This window comes from Oryzias melastigma, unplaced genomic scaffold (assembly GCF_002922805.2).
Source record: "Oryzias melastigma strain HK-1 unplaced genomic scaffold, ASM292280v2 sc00383, whole genome shotgun sequence".
Lineage (NCBI taxonomy): Eukaryota > Metazoa > Chordata > Actinopteri > Beloniformes > Adrianichthyidae > Oryzias > Oryzias melastigma.
The window spans coordinates 4,090-17,509 of NW_023416980.1; the positions used below are offsets into that span (position 1 = coordinate 4,090).

At 39.9% G+C, this 13,420-nt stretch overlaps 1 long non-coding RNA gene across 1 annotated transcript; it reads right to left on the minus strand.

The window, feature by feature from the left end:
- Nucleotides 1-5,756: 5,756 nt before the first annotated feature.
- On the minus strand, nt 5,757-13,414 carry LOC112140574. Its single transcript, XR_002918205.2, has 4 exons — nt 12,478-13,414; nt 12,222-12,398; nt 5,939-6,086; nt 5,757-5,864 (listed from the first exon to the last, which is right to left on the minus strand). It is a non-coding gene; the product is annotated as an uncharacterized LOC112140574 (long non-coding RNA).
- Nucleotides 13,415-13,420: the final 6 nt, after the last annotated feature.

Genomic DNA, 13,420 nt, shown 5'->3' on the forward strand with positions numbered 1-13,420 from the left:
TGTTTACATCCGCGGTCTCGTGGTCGAGGCGTGGAAAGAGGCGGAGACTCACAATAAACTCACTCCAGATTGGTGACAGTACTTCCTATAGATTTCATGACTCAGCTATGACTCACAGAGACTCAGACCAATCGCTGAAGATGGGTGGGAGATGTTTGCAATATGGCGATGGCTGTTTCAGGAAGTGACTGTGAAAGCAGTGGCCTATGTTTGCGAGGAGAGGAAGTAATGCACTTCCAATGGGAGACCTCATGGCTCGATAAGTCCATTATTTTTACAGTCAATGGTGTTCCGTAAAACCTATAACTGAAAATGCTTATTTAAAAAAAACCTGTGGAATTTCACAATAAAAACAATCTCAGATGCATGTTTAACTGGGAGTTAAGACATGATGGACACTAGGACCCATAAAATGGCCTCACACTAGGTGTGTGGTTTGTTATTGATGGGGGACGCTATTTAGTGATCCAATCTGCAGCCGTGCTCACTTCAAACGCCGCTGTCGTCCAGCGTGTATCAGGCCAGTCAAGCACACTTGGAGGAGCTCCCTCAAGATTCTGGCCATGCGTTGAAAGGTCGGGTCCAAAACGTAAGATGCCATAAACTGTTACCAGCAATGCAACATCCTGTTTAGCCTGTGTAGCCTTTAAAGCTGATTTTGTCTCAGGTTGGTGCTGTTGGAAGCCCCCGCCTTTGGACAGGGTGGTGTGTGGGACGCATGATTGAGCACGAGCGGTTTTATATTATTTTAACACAATTTTAGCCTTTTACATTTTTAGTTACCAACTTTGTTTTTTATGTAAATTGTGTTTTTAGAAACAAACTTGTGTTGTGATTAAGCCCCAACTTTCTGGAACTGTAATGTGAGGAAAGTCATGTGACATATTGTAAGTGTTTTCACCTGTACGTTCTTTTCTCCCTCATGTTTTGATGTGCTTTTTTTTTTTAATTTGTGCTTTTAGTCCCAGTACATGTTGGTTGTGCTTTTAATCTGCCACCATTTTATGCCGCTACATTTTTATTTTATTTTTATTGTATCTTATTGTGCCACTCTTTTATTAGTTTTAAATCATTTTATTCCTGGGCCTTTCAGCACCAGTTTTACAAAACAGTAGTTTTATATGCAATTTCTCAAGCTTTTCTTAAGTGTGGTTTTACTTGCAGTGTGCCCCTTTTTATTTGTTGTGATTTGTTTTATTTGGGCCAGTTGCGTTATAAGTGTGTTTTACAGTTTTGAGTTTTTACTGATATACTGCTGTCGGTTTTGTGCCTTGTGCCTGGCCGAATAAAACTTTTAAATCAGCTGCTGCCTCCTCCAGTTAATTCTGGACACCTGCATTTCAGTGTGAAGTCACATTATTTAAAACTTTCCACGACTGCTACACATGCATAGTAACATGCTGTTTCTAATTATTTATTTCTACAAAAAAGTAAAGGGATTGTTAGTCATTTGCCAAATATCATAAATGTTTTAGTTATGGTGAATAATCACAGGACTTTAATACAATTTGTAATATAACTGCTGAATAAAAAAAAAAAAGCAAACAACAACCAACATTCCTTAGGAGGAGCTAGCAACTATCATAACCAATTTTTTGACCCCTAGAGGTCAAATAGGGAATTACACTCATAAAAATGACTTTTTGTAATAGCTTTTTGTGAAAATCAGAAACATAGAACCACCTCTATTCAATAGAAGAGGAGAGGGAGCAACTTTTTTGAGCAATTTTTTTAAGTCAGATTTGGCTTTACATTTTAAAAAATAACTTTTCTCTTTGTAATAGCATTTTCTCTGAAAATCATAGAAACATGAAACCACAAACATTCATTAGAGGAAGAGAAGGAGCAACTTTCACTAGCAATTTTTTGACCCCTGGAGGCCAGATGTGCAATTACACTGCAAAATTGCCACCAAAATTCCCCCTCCCTGCAAGCTGAGGGATAACAGATTTGGACTTCAGAGTGAGTCAGTTCTAAATATTTCAAATTGGTTCTGATTAGATTGTGTATGAAATCCACATTTGAAAATTTATGAGAACTGTTTAAATTTGTGCAGTTCATTGAGTTAATGTAAAGTATTCAATATTTTTATTTAAATCTGACTCTGCAAAAAGTTGGTTGTGAAAGTTGTGCCCTCTCCTCCTTCTTTGAATGAAGGTGGTTCCACGTTTCTATGACTCACACAGAAAAAGCTATTACAAACACAAGAAAACATTTTGCAGTGTATTTCCCTATTTGACCTCTAGGGGTCAAAATGTTGGTAGTGAAAGCTGCTCCCTCTAATCCACTAATGATTGGAGGTGGTTTCATGTTTTTATGATTTACACATAAAAAACTGTTACAAAAAAAGAGAAGTTAAAGACTGTAATTCCATATTTGACCTATAGGGTTCAAAAAATTGGTTGTGAAAGTTGATCCATCTCCTCTTCTATTGAACAGAGGTGGTTTCACGTTTCAATGATTTACACAGAAAAAGATATTACAAAAAGAAGAGTAATTTTTATTAGTGTATTTCCCTATTTGACCTCTAGGGGCCAAAAAATTGATTGTGAAAGTTGCGCCCTCTCCTCGTTCTTTGAATTGAGGGGGTTCCACGTTTCTATGATTTACACAGAAAAACTATTACAAACAGAAGAGTACTTTTTAGGAGTGTAATGCAGTTGACCTCAAAGTGTACAATGATTTGGAAAGTTATGCTTTCTCTCCCTCTTTTGAATGGAACTGGTTTCAGGTTGTTAAAATTTTCACACATCTATTTAAAAAATGAAGTTATTTAATGGGTGCAAGTCCACATTTGACCACTGTTGGCACAAATATTGGTTGTGAAAGTTTTGAACTGTATTTATTTTTTATTGAGAGTTTCTCTTTTAATTGAGGATAGTTCTTTGTTTTTGTGCCACTGCAAATTAAGCTGTTTAAAAAAAAGTAATATATGATCTTAATACCCATGTTTCTTCACCAGAGTTAAAATAGTCCAGAAAGTTGGCCAATCTTCTCTTCTGTTGACTAACAATCCTTTTATTATATTCTAAACATGATTAATCATTATGAGAATTTTAACTTGCGTGAATCTGAGTTGGTTTTCTTAATTAAATTATGTGTTTATTTTTTTAAATAAGCATTTCCAGTCATAGGTTTTACGGAACACCCGCCCTCGCACTTTGTCGACTGTCCAGCAGCAGCTCGGTCAAAGCGCTCTGGCTCAGCTCCCATTGCAGTGGCATTTGCGGTGGTCTGCTCGTTACATGGATCGTGAATAATGAAAACGAGTCAAGTGAAATGTTTATTGTTTTATCATCAGTCAGCAAAAACATTTTTGGTATTTTTTAGCAAAGGCGTTTGAGGAATATTGCTGTTTATCGCTGAATGTGTGACGAATGTGGAATATGAAACTAACTTAATCGGGACAACACCAAGCAACTACGTGGAGGACGGATTCTTCGGAACGAACCATGGCAGGAACGGAGGTCATTTTAAAGGAACTGAAAAACAATGAACATCTAGATGCCATCAGAGAGGATATTTTGAAAATAAATATCAGATTGGAGGAAGCGGAGGAAAGAATCGAAAGAGACAAAGAAAGAATCCAAAGCACAGAGGAGGTGATGGCTGAACTTGTGAAATTACAAACAAAGTTGGAGGACAAGCTGATGGATGTGGAAAGTCGATCCAGAAGAGATAATTTACGGTAATTTACAATGGGGTGTCAGAGGGAGTGGAGCGAGTTGCGACTTCTACAACGGCTTTCGTGGAAAAGTTGCTGCGCGAGGGGCTGGGGGACACGGATACTCACATCGAATGGGCCCACTGATCTTTGGGCCCCCCTCCTCCACCCAGGCGCACTCCCATGATTAATTGTGCTGAAACTATTAAGTTTCAAACAGAAAGAAGTAATTATTCGAAAGGCGTGGGACAAGAGAGGATTTATGTGGAACAACAAAAAGGTGACATTGGATCATGACTACCCCCCCTTTATCTTGAGGAAGAGAAAAGATTATGCTGAAGTTCGAAAAGTCCTCAAAAAAAACCAGATCCAGTTCCAGACTCTATTTCCTGCCAGATTAAAAGTAAAATATGAAGAAGGACCCATAATCTACAACACAGTGGAGGAAGCCACTGAAGATATGTCCAGAAGAGGATATTCCGTGACCGTCATTAAACCACCAGAATCGACTGAGTTGGAACAGGATCACCAAAGAGACAAGCAGCGTTGCCGGGAGAGGAAGGACGAGTGTGGGCCCAGGCTACAAGGAGAAGCTTAGGACCTTCAAGAGGACCCCAGATGCAACACCAGGACTTTGAGGTTCATCCTAGACACCTGATGTGTTGTTTAAAGACAGTCAGTGATTACTGAAAGGCTGAAAAAAAAAAAAAATCCAAAGTTGATCAATTTGTCCTACTGTGAACTGTAGAGTCGCAGAATGGTTTTCTTTTGGGAGTGCTTACTCTCTACTGTGAGGCCAGAGTCATTGAAGGCCCCCGTCACAGTTGGGTGAGGAAACGGCCTTTAATGGCACAACAGGGTCTAAACCAAAGACCCCTACCTTGGAAGCTCATGTTTTTTTTTTAAAGATTGATTCTCAATGTCTTTACACCTTGATTTGTATATATGTCTATTTTTTACTGAAGGTTTTGGGGGACTTTGCTACATGGTAAAAGAAATAAAGGAAACAATAACATGAATGAATAGCAGGTCATTGAATTTGGTAACTATTAATATAAAAGGTTTACAAGCTCTGTCCAAACTTAAAAAAGATAAAGCCCACATCATTTTACTACAAGAAATACACCTATCCGATGAGGAACATTTAAGATTGAACAAAATGGGATATATACATGTTTTATTCTTCCCACAGCTTGTTTTAGAGATAAAGTCAGAGAGGCCAGACTGAGATGGTTTGGACATGTTCAGAGGAGAGACAGTGAATATATTGGTAGAAGGATGCTGAGTCTAGAGCTGCCAGGAAAGAGGTCTAGAGGAAGACCAAAGAGGAGGTTTATGGATGCAGTGAATGAAGACATGAAGGTGGCTGGTGTTAGAGTGGAGGATGCTGAAGACAGGCTTAGATGGAGGAAACTGATTCGCTGTGGCGACCCCTGAAGGGAAAAGCTGAAAGGAAAAAGGAAAAGAAGAAGAAGAATGTAACCTAACTTTCCTATAAAAATAAAATATATATAAAAAAATATATATATATTGTTAGGGGGTAGAATTGAAAATGAGTTTTTTAAACTTTTTCCTACCGAATTTCGAACTACAAAATTGATGTGTAATATTTTTTTATTCATAATTTATATAAAATCTTTCTGTTGTTTTCACCATGTACTTTGTGTATATTGTTCGAAATAAATGACTAACTAACAGTTACAGATGAACAGATTTACAATGACAGATTTGACTTTGCTTCCAGTTTCCTGGATTCTGGAACAGCTCTTTCCTTCCTCTTGTCCAGATTGATTGTTATACACAGCGAGTCACCAAACAGAACATTGATTACTGTTTCTCTTTCTATAGATAGACCCACAGACTGATTACAAAACTCATTATTTTGTTTTTGTAAATAAATCTGAAAAATACATAAAAAATTAGTCAGTTTGCAGATGATACATTAGTTTGAAAACTTTTTTTTCCAAAGTTATCAAGCTTAACCCTAGGTTTTCTAAAAACAAGAACTGAACCAGAACTCAAGTCATTCATCTGAAAACTATTGATCATCTGAACTATTATCCAGACTCCTTTAACTCTGACAAACACTTACTGTTTCACTGCTGAGATGATGTATTTGAAGTTAGGAATGTAACCCTTTGACCAGTCACTCCTGAAGTACACACAGCTGGATCCAGATCCAGGTTGGTTCCTGTGAAGACTGAAGGTTGCTGGTGTGAGGTCTGAGCTCTGACATGGAGAAGAGTCCTGGAGAGTTGGATATGTTTATCTCACCTCTGAGCTTTGCTCTGGTTGTCATCTTTCCCACACAGAGTGCTTTTAGAGGGAGGGGCTCCCTCCCGTGTCTCCTCCCACCGATCCATGCTGCTGGATTGACTGGATCCACAGGATCAGCTCACACACACCTTCTTCCAGCCTTCACCTGCAGAGGAAACCATCATCATCATCATCAGAGGAAGCTGCTGAACATCAGCTGCTGAACATCACTTCTGCTCTCCCTCCACCAGATGGAGACATGGAGCTGCAGCAGCAAACACTCCATGATGGAGCAACATTTTACTCATTCAGTCAAAGAAACAACAAAACTATTCAAGAAGCATGAAGCTCATCAAGAACAACAGACACAAATCAAAGAATGAACTGAACAGAAAGACAGAAAGACATGAATTCTTCCTCTTAAAGCTCCAATAGACTTTGATTCACATGGCTGAACAAGTTATTTCTAAACTGGAATGGATTAAAGATCACTTATTTTTCAAAAGTAATCTATTACCTTACAATATTTCTCTCTAAAAACTGTAATGTGTCACATGACTCCTGAGTTACTTTTAAGTTACTTTTTTTATAAACTTCTGAAGAGAAAAATGTACTACAAAGTTGTTCTCATTTCTATTAAAGATTATTTGGTTTTATGATGATTTCTAACAAAAAGTGTATTTCTGTTAAAGTGAAGATAATGTAAACACAACTGGAGGATCAAACTTCCCCTTTAGTGACTTTAGTTCATGAAAAGAAAACTTTAAAAAGAGTGAAGATGGAACAAACAGAAAACTCCAGACCTGCGAGTCTCAAGCAAAAAAGTGAGAAAAAGAGTATTAAGGCCACCATCAAAATAAAATAAATTAACGAGAATAAAGTCATATATTAAGGAGGCAAAAGTTAAAATTCTACAAAAAAAAAGTTGTAGAACAAAGAAAAGTCATATTTTAACACATAAAAAGCCATGCTTTCTTCACATAACATGCAGGCTAAATTCAACAATACAACCATTTATAGCAGGGGTCTCAAACTCAGTTCAGCCGGGGGCCGCTGGAGGCGGAGTCTGGGTGAGGTTGGGCCACATCAGGATTTCCACAAGAAAATTGCAGATAAAACGTTCTAATGTTCTCAAATATCTTTATTTTTAACACGAAATAATGAATTAAATAAATTAATCAAATAATTTCAAGAAATGAATTAGAAAATCAATTATTAATAATTAAAATAATAACAATGACCATACAGCAGATGCAGACGACTGAAGAAACCACTTATTGACTGACTTGAGCAGTGTTTCTGAAATGTGGGGCGCCCCCCTGGGGGGGAATAAAAACATGTTTACATTAGTTATGGATATTGTGCAAAAATCCTACATAGTAGTTGATAATAAATCAAATATAGAAAAAACAACCTAAAAATGCATTTGGTAGCAGAAAGAGACGCTGTTTACAGAGAACCAAAGAACTGAATCTCTGAGAAAAGACAGAATTCATAACTACTGTGGAGGAAACAAGGAAAGACTTGTTTTTACTTTGTCTGAAAGTTTTGGAAGGATTCTAAAAAAAGAGAGAAAGAAATGAATAAACAGATTATGTAGAAGTTTTTTTTAATTATTCTTTTATGATAATAAAAGTACAATATTTTGAGGAGATATACGTTTAACTTGAGCAAATTAACTGATACTAATGATATTTGCAGCTGAGAGCTGGGGGGAGTGATAGAATAATAATTGAGATACTCTGGACTAGAGAAACCTATTTTTATTCAGTTTTAAATGTCTGTATTTACAAAGCCTCCTTCATTTCTGAGCTAAGAGCAGCGCACTTACTGAAAGGTCAATGCAAACGCGCACACCAGAATTCCTGGCCTCCGCGTCTGGAGCACGCGTTGCTAAGCAAGTTTTTAAGTCTGGTCTCGAGCTCTACGCCCAAATCAGGCATGCACTGAGCGCGCGCTGAGTCTTCAACCCGGTTCAACATTTCCATGCACAGTCTCAGCAGCACAGAGCTGTGACCAATCAGGGACTCTGATTTGGGAGCTACTCGTGCGGCGTCTGCTTCAAAGCACTGAAGTGCTGAACATGATCAAAGAGAAATGAATCATTGAGGTTTGTGTCCGGTCGGGTTAATTTGACACCAAGACAGACATTTAAAAGGACAGAGTTGTGAGAACAAAAAATATGGATACCGTTTTCACTCTTTGCTCTGAGATTCTCTCTGTTGTAGATGCAGAGGAGCTCTAAGGAACAGTAAAAACACAATAAAAGAAGAATCTGCTACTGCGTGCGTAACCGCGCTGCTCCGGTGTGGATCCACCTGCTGAGCACGCGTAAACCCGCGCAGACCGCGTTCTTGAACGCACCGTACGCGGCCGGTGTGGAAGCACCTTTGAAGATTCTGCTCACGCGTGGACATAGCTCACGCACACGGAGTCCATCTCTCGCACGAGGACTATTTCTGCTCGTGGAGGAGGGCAAAGCGCTCGTGTTTGATGCGTGCATGGAGATTTCTTATTTCTGCTGGAGTTTTTACATAAATAAAATGCCTTATGTGTCTCCCATTCATTCTAAGTGAGACATCCAGCTCCTCCAGCACCCGGCGCGGTGACAAACACTCTTTTTGACAAGCGGCAGGCTGTGAATTTGTCACGTGAATCACATGAAGCCGCTCCTCAAAATATTGTACTTTTGTTATCATTAAGGAATCCTTACAAAAGTTTCAGACAAAGTAAAAACAAGTCTTTCCTTGTTTCCTCCACAGCAGTGATGAATTCTGTCTTTTCTGAAAGATTCAGTTCATTGGTTCACTGTAAACAGCGACTCTTTCTGCTACCAAATGGATTTTTAGGGTGTTTTGCTTTATTTAATTTATTATCAACTACTATGATTTGGCACATTATCCATAACTAAAGTAAACCTGTTTTTATTCACATTCCCCCCAGGGGGGGCGCGCCCCACGGTTTCAGAAACACTGCTCTACTCAGTGAGTCAATAAGTGGTTTCTTCAGTCGTCTGTAATCTGCTGTATGGTCATGGTTATTATTTTATGTATTTATTAATGATTTTTTTTTTCTTCATTTTTTTAAATTAATTAATTAAATTCATTATTTCGTGTTAAAAATAAAGATGTTTGAAAACATTGGAATGTTTTATCAGTGATTTTCTTGTGAAAATCCTGATGCGGCCCAGCCTCACCCAGACCCAGCCTCCAGCGGCCCCCGGCTGAACTGAGTTTGAGACCCCTGTTCTACCGGCTGTTCAACAGACGAGGTCCACAGTGATGAAATGTGGCCTCATTGTGAGATTTTAGTTCTGACTTTTGGGAGCACCAGCAGACCTGAACCTGAGAACCTGAGGGCTCTGGGAGGGTCATAAACCAAAACAATCCTGAGAAAAATTAAGGTTCAATTATATTTAGGCTTAAATAAACAAATAAAAGGACCTTGGGGTCGATTTTAAAGCTGACTGGGAGCAAAGACTTCAGAATCGGACGAATGTGCTCCTTCTTTCTGGTCCTGGTTATGAAGCTTAATGCCTTTGGACCACTGCACTACACTGCAGATGGCGTAAACAGTGCGGACACCAGAAATCTACTGCCTGTACAGAAAGAATTGTCTTCTGAAGAGGTCCAGTTTCCTGCTAATTATTTTCAATATTCTTAAAGACTTAGTATTTTTGAATTAAACCAATTCTGAACAAAAGGACAATGCTGACTTACTGTTGTGTTTTTATACTATTGTTGTGTTTTTACGCTCTTATTTATGTACTGTGAGGCGACCCTGAGTGCCAAGAAAGGCACCATATAAATGTATTATTATTATTATTATTATTATCCACTCTACTTCTTATACAGACTTGTTCCTTTTAGTTGACTTTACTTTTCTTAGTAAACAGACTATTGACTTTATTCTCCTTATAAAATTCTAACTATATTATCGTAAAATATTAACCCTTTTACCCATAATCCAATGAGATCCATCCATCTTCTTGACCGCTTCGTCCCTTTCGGGGTTGCGGGGGTGCCGGAGCCTATCCCGTCTGCTGATGGGCGAAGGCGGGGTTCACCCTGTACAGGTCGCCAGTCTGTCACAGGGCCTCAATCACTCTCACATTCACACCATAGACTGTATATAAAATAACTGGACGAAGCAAGCCCCCCTACTTCCGTGTTCCATATAGGAAGTACCACTGGGTTACAAAAAGGCCAAAGTCCCATTGACTTACATTGAGAAACAGACAGTTATTTCTCAGTCATTTTATATGTCAGAATAACCATTCTTCCTCTGCTGCTTTCTGCTTAACTTCTTTTTTCTAATCCTAATTTTTTTTAAAGATTTTTTTCCATTATCACAAGTTATTAGAGTTATAAATTGACCAATCAGATGGCTCAATAAGCGTTTGTGGGTCTGACGTCGACCGTCTGGGGGGTTTGAGTGACACATGACGGGTAGCCAATGGGAGCAGACTTCATCAATGGGTCCGTGAAGACCTTTAACACCTACTTTACAATTCAACAATGTACCAATCATTGTCATACTGTTGTTTTCCTCAATGGAATGTACCGATGCAGCAGTTTAAAACAACAAGAGGAGCATGCTGTCGACATTTTTAGATGAGGATTTACTCTGTAGAAATAGATTTCACTCTGAGGTTATGTGCTTTGGACTTTTTTGTTTGTTTAATGTTCATTTTTCACTTTTCACTCGTATTTTCAAACAGATAAAAAGATCCAGCTGTTCTCTTGTTAGGACGGTTATTTATTTTAAATACCGCTGAACACGCTTCTCACGTGCATCTGATCAGACTGTAAACCTGCACGTGAAGTAATGCTGCGGCTCGCGCGAGGGGGCCGCGCGCAGTTCGGGCACGGCGTCACCCAAATGCTCCTTTTATCTCGACAAAAAGGAATAAATGTAAGTAAATCCCAAAGGGCCGCTGACAGAATCAAATGTTGGAATGGTTCTCCCTCGGCTTCAACAATGACTTGTACAATTCTCTCGAGCCGACGACGATGAAGTTGGCTTCCGATTCACAGCGAGAGCGTTCCACTGTATTTTTCGAACTTCTTCTTCTTTTCCTTTGGGCCTGTTCGGAAAAATCGGAAGCCAGCTTCACGGTCGTCTCGAGCCAGCGTTTACATCCGCGGTCCCATGGTAAAGGCGTGGAAAGAGGTGGACAGTTGCAATAATCTCACTCCTGATTGGCGACAGTACTTCCTGTAGATTCGATGACTCAGCTATGAATCAGACCAATCGCTGAAGATTGTTTGCAAATGGCGGTATCCATCCATCCATCCATCTTCTTGTCCGCTTCTTCCCTTTCGGGGTCGCGGGGGTGCCGGAGCCTATCCCGGCTACTGAAGGGCGAAGGCGGGGTACACCCTGGACAGGTCGCCAGTCTGTCGCAGGGCCTCAATCACACACACATTCACACCTAGGGGCAATTTAGAGTCACCAATTAACCTATGAAGCATGTTTTTGGACGGTGGGAGGAAGCCGGAGTCCCCGGTGAAAACCCACGCATGCACGGGGAGAACATGCAAACTCCACACAGAAAGGTCCCAGCCGGGATTCGAACCGGGGCCTTCTCGCTGTGAGGCGAGAGCGCTAACCACTGCGCCACCGTGCAGCCCCCCAATGAGATAAAATTACGATTTTTTTTCTTATAATTTTACAACTTTTTTTTCATAAATGTATTATTTTTTTAGTTTTCATGATGAACTCCATCATGAAGTTCAAATGACTGAACATAACTAGAAAAACCAGACAGACAACTCTGGAAAAAACAGGACAAAACCACTAATGAAGAACACAACAACTAAAGTTTTGATGAACTAAAGGACAAAAAATATTGTCTGCATTTGTCTTCCACTAACGTCTCACAGTTTCTGCTACAAACATTTCTATTTCAGGTTGTTGGAGTTTCTGAACATGGAATGAGGAAATATGACATTACTCTGTTCCAGTACACAGAGTTCCTCTGAATTCTGTTCACTCACAGATTTGGATGGAGGAGAACAGAAAGGTTTAGGATCAGAAATGAAACCTTTGAAATGTTTAGTAAAAACACAACAAACATCATCTGATTGTTGTTGACTTGATCATCAAGAATCCTCCATGTTGTTGATCCAGAATCAACAATGATGAAGCTTTTGAACCAGCAGAGTGATGAGAGTTTACAGAGAAAGAAGAAGATCTTCTCCAAACATTCACAAACAGTCAAGTTAGTCCAGACAAAGTTCCAGAAACAAACTCACTTCAGTTTCTTCAGAGCTGAAGAAGAAGAAGAATCTCCACTCACCGAGTCAACGCAGCTGCAGCACACATCACTGACTGAACCAGGAAGAAAGAGTCCACCTGGGATGGAGGCGGGGCAGCACAGGTGGGCGGGGCAGCAGGTGGAGATGTTGATGTCAGAGTGAGAGTCGTCCTGAACTCAATCAGTGATGAAGCTGCTGAGAGCAGATCTGAGGAAAACCTTCAAACAGAGAGAAGCTGAGGATCAGAAATCTGAGATTTGATGAACTTTAAAAAGAGAACAAGTTTAAGAAGATCACCTGACAGCGGCTGAGAGGAGGGGCGGAGCTTCAAGCTGTCAAATTGTTGATCTCAGTGACAGTAGAACTGAACGAAGGCGAGGTCACATGACCTTCTGCTTCCATTTTCCTTCTTCCAGACGTGACATGAACTCCTGTCATCTACTGACTCTGAAACTCCTAATGAAGCGAGGGGTCTGACTATTTCCTGGTGTCACGACGGATCGAATAAGTCATGACGAACAAGAGGGAGACTGGGAAAGACTTAACCAAAGGTTTATTTTAACACATATGTAATTAAACTAAAGATAAATCCTGGAGGGTTGGACAGGCTGCAGCTTCATCTACCAGGTGGGAGGGACAACACCATGACTCCCAGCAGCTTTGATACCCTCTGTTAGACTGGCCAGGCCCGCCCAAAGGGTGGAGACTCCAACTCAACCAGGACCTGCTAACAAAAAGGAGAAAACATACACAAACACACAGGCCTGGAAGAGGGTAAGGCCGGGGTCGTAACCCCCCACCATAAAAGAAAGAACCCACAAGGTTATTTAAAAAAAAACTAAACACTCAGACCAAATTATTAAGAATAATAACAAAAGAAAAAAAACATGGAAGACTGCAAACCAGTTCTCTTGTTTTTTTTCTTTTCCAACCAACATACAATGTCACCCACTCCAACTCCAACCACCTCAAACCTCAGCAACTTGGATCCTCCGAAGCATTTTAAGAGGAAATGAAGCAGAAACAGTGGAGGGGTAACAAAACACAAGAGAAAAATAAATGAATTAAGAGGTGAGCGAGACAATGCATCCACAACATTTAAGGAATCTCCACCTCATACCTCCTCCAAACACCTGAGGCTATTTTCCATCTCTGTCATCGTCCAGTTCTCTGCAGACTTTCATTCTCGTCCTTCTTCCTGATCGTCTGGATTCCTTTTGCTATCAGATAAACTGACAGG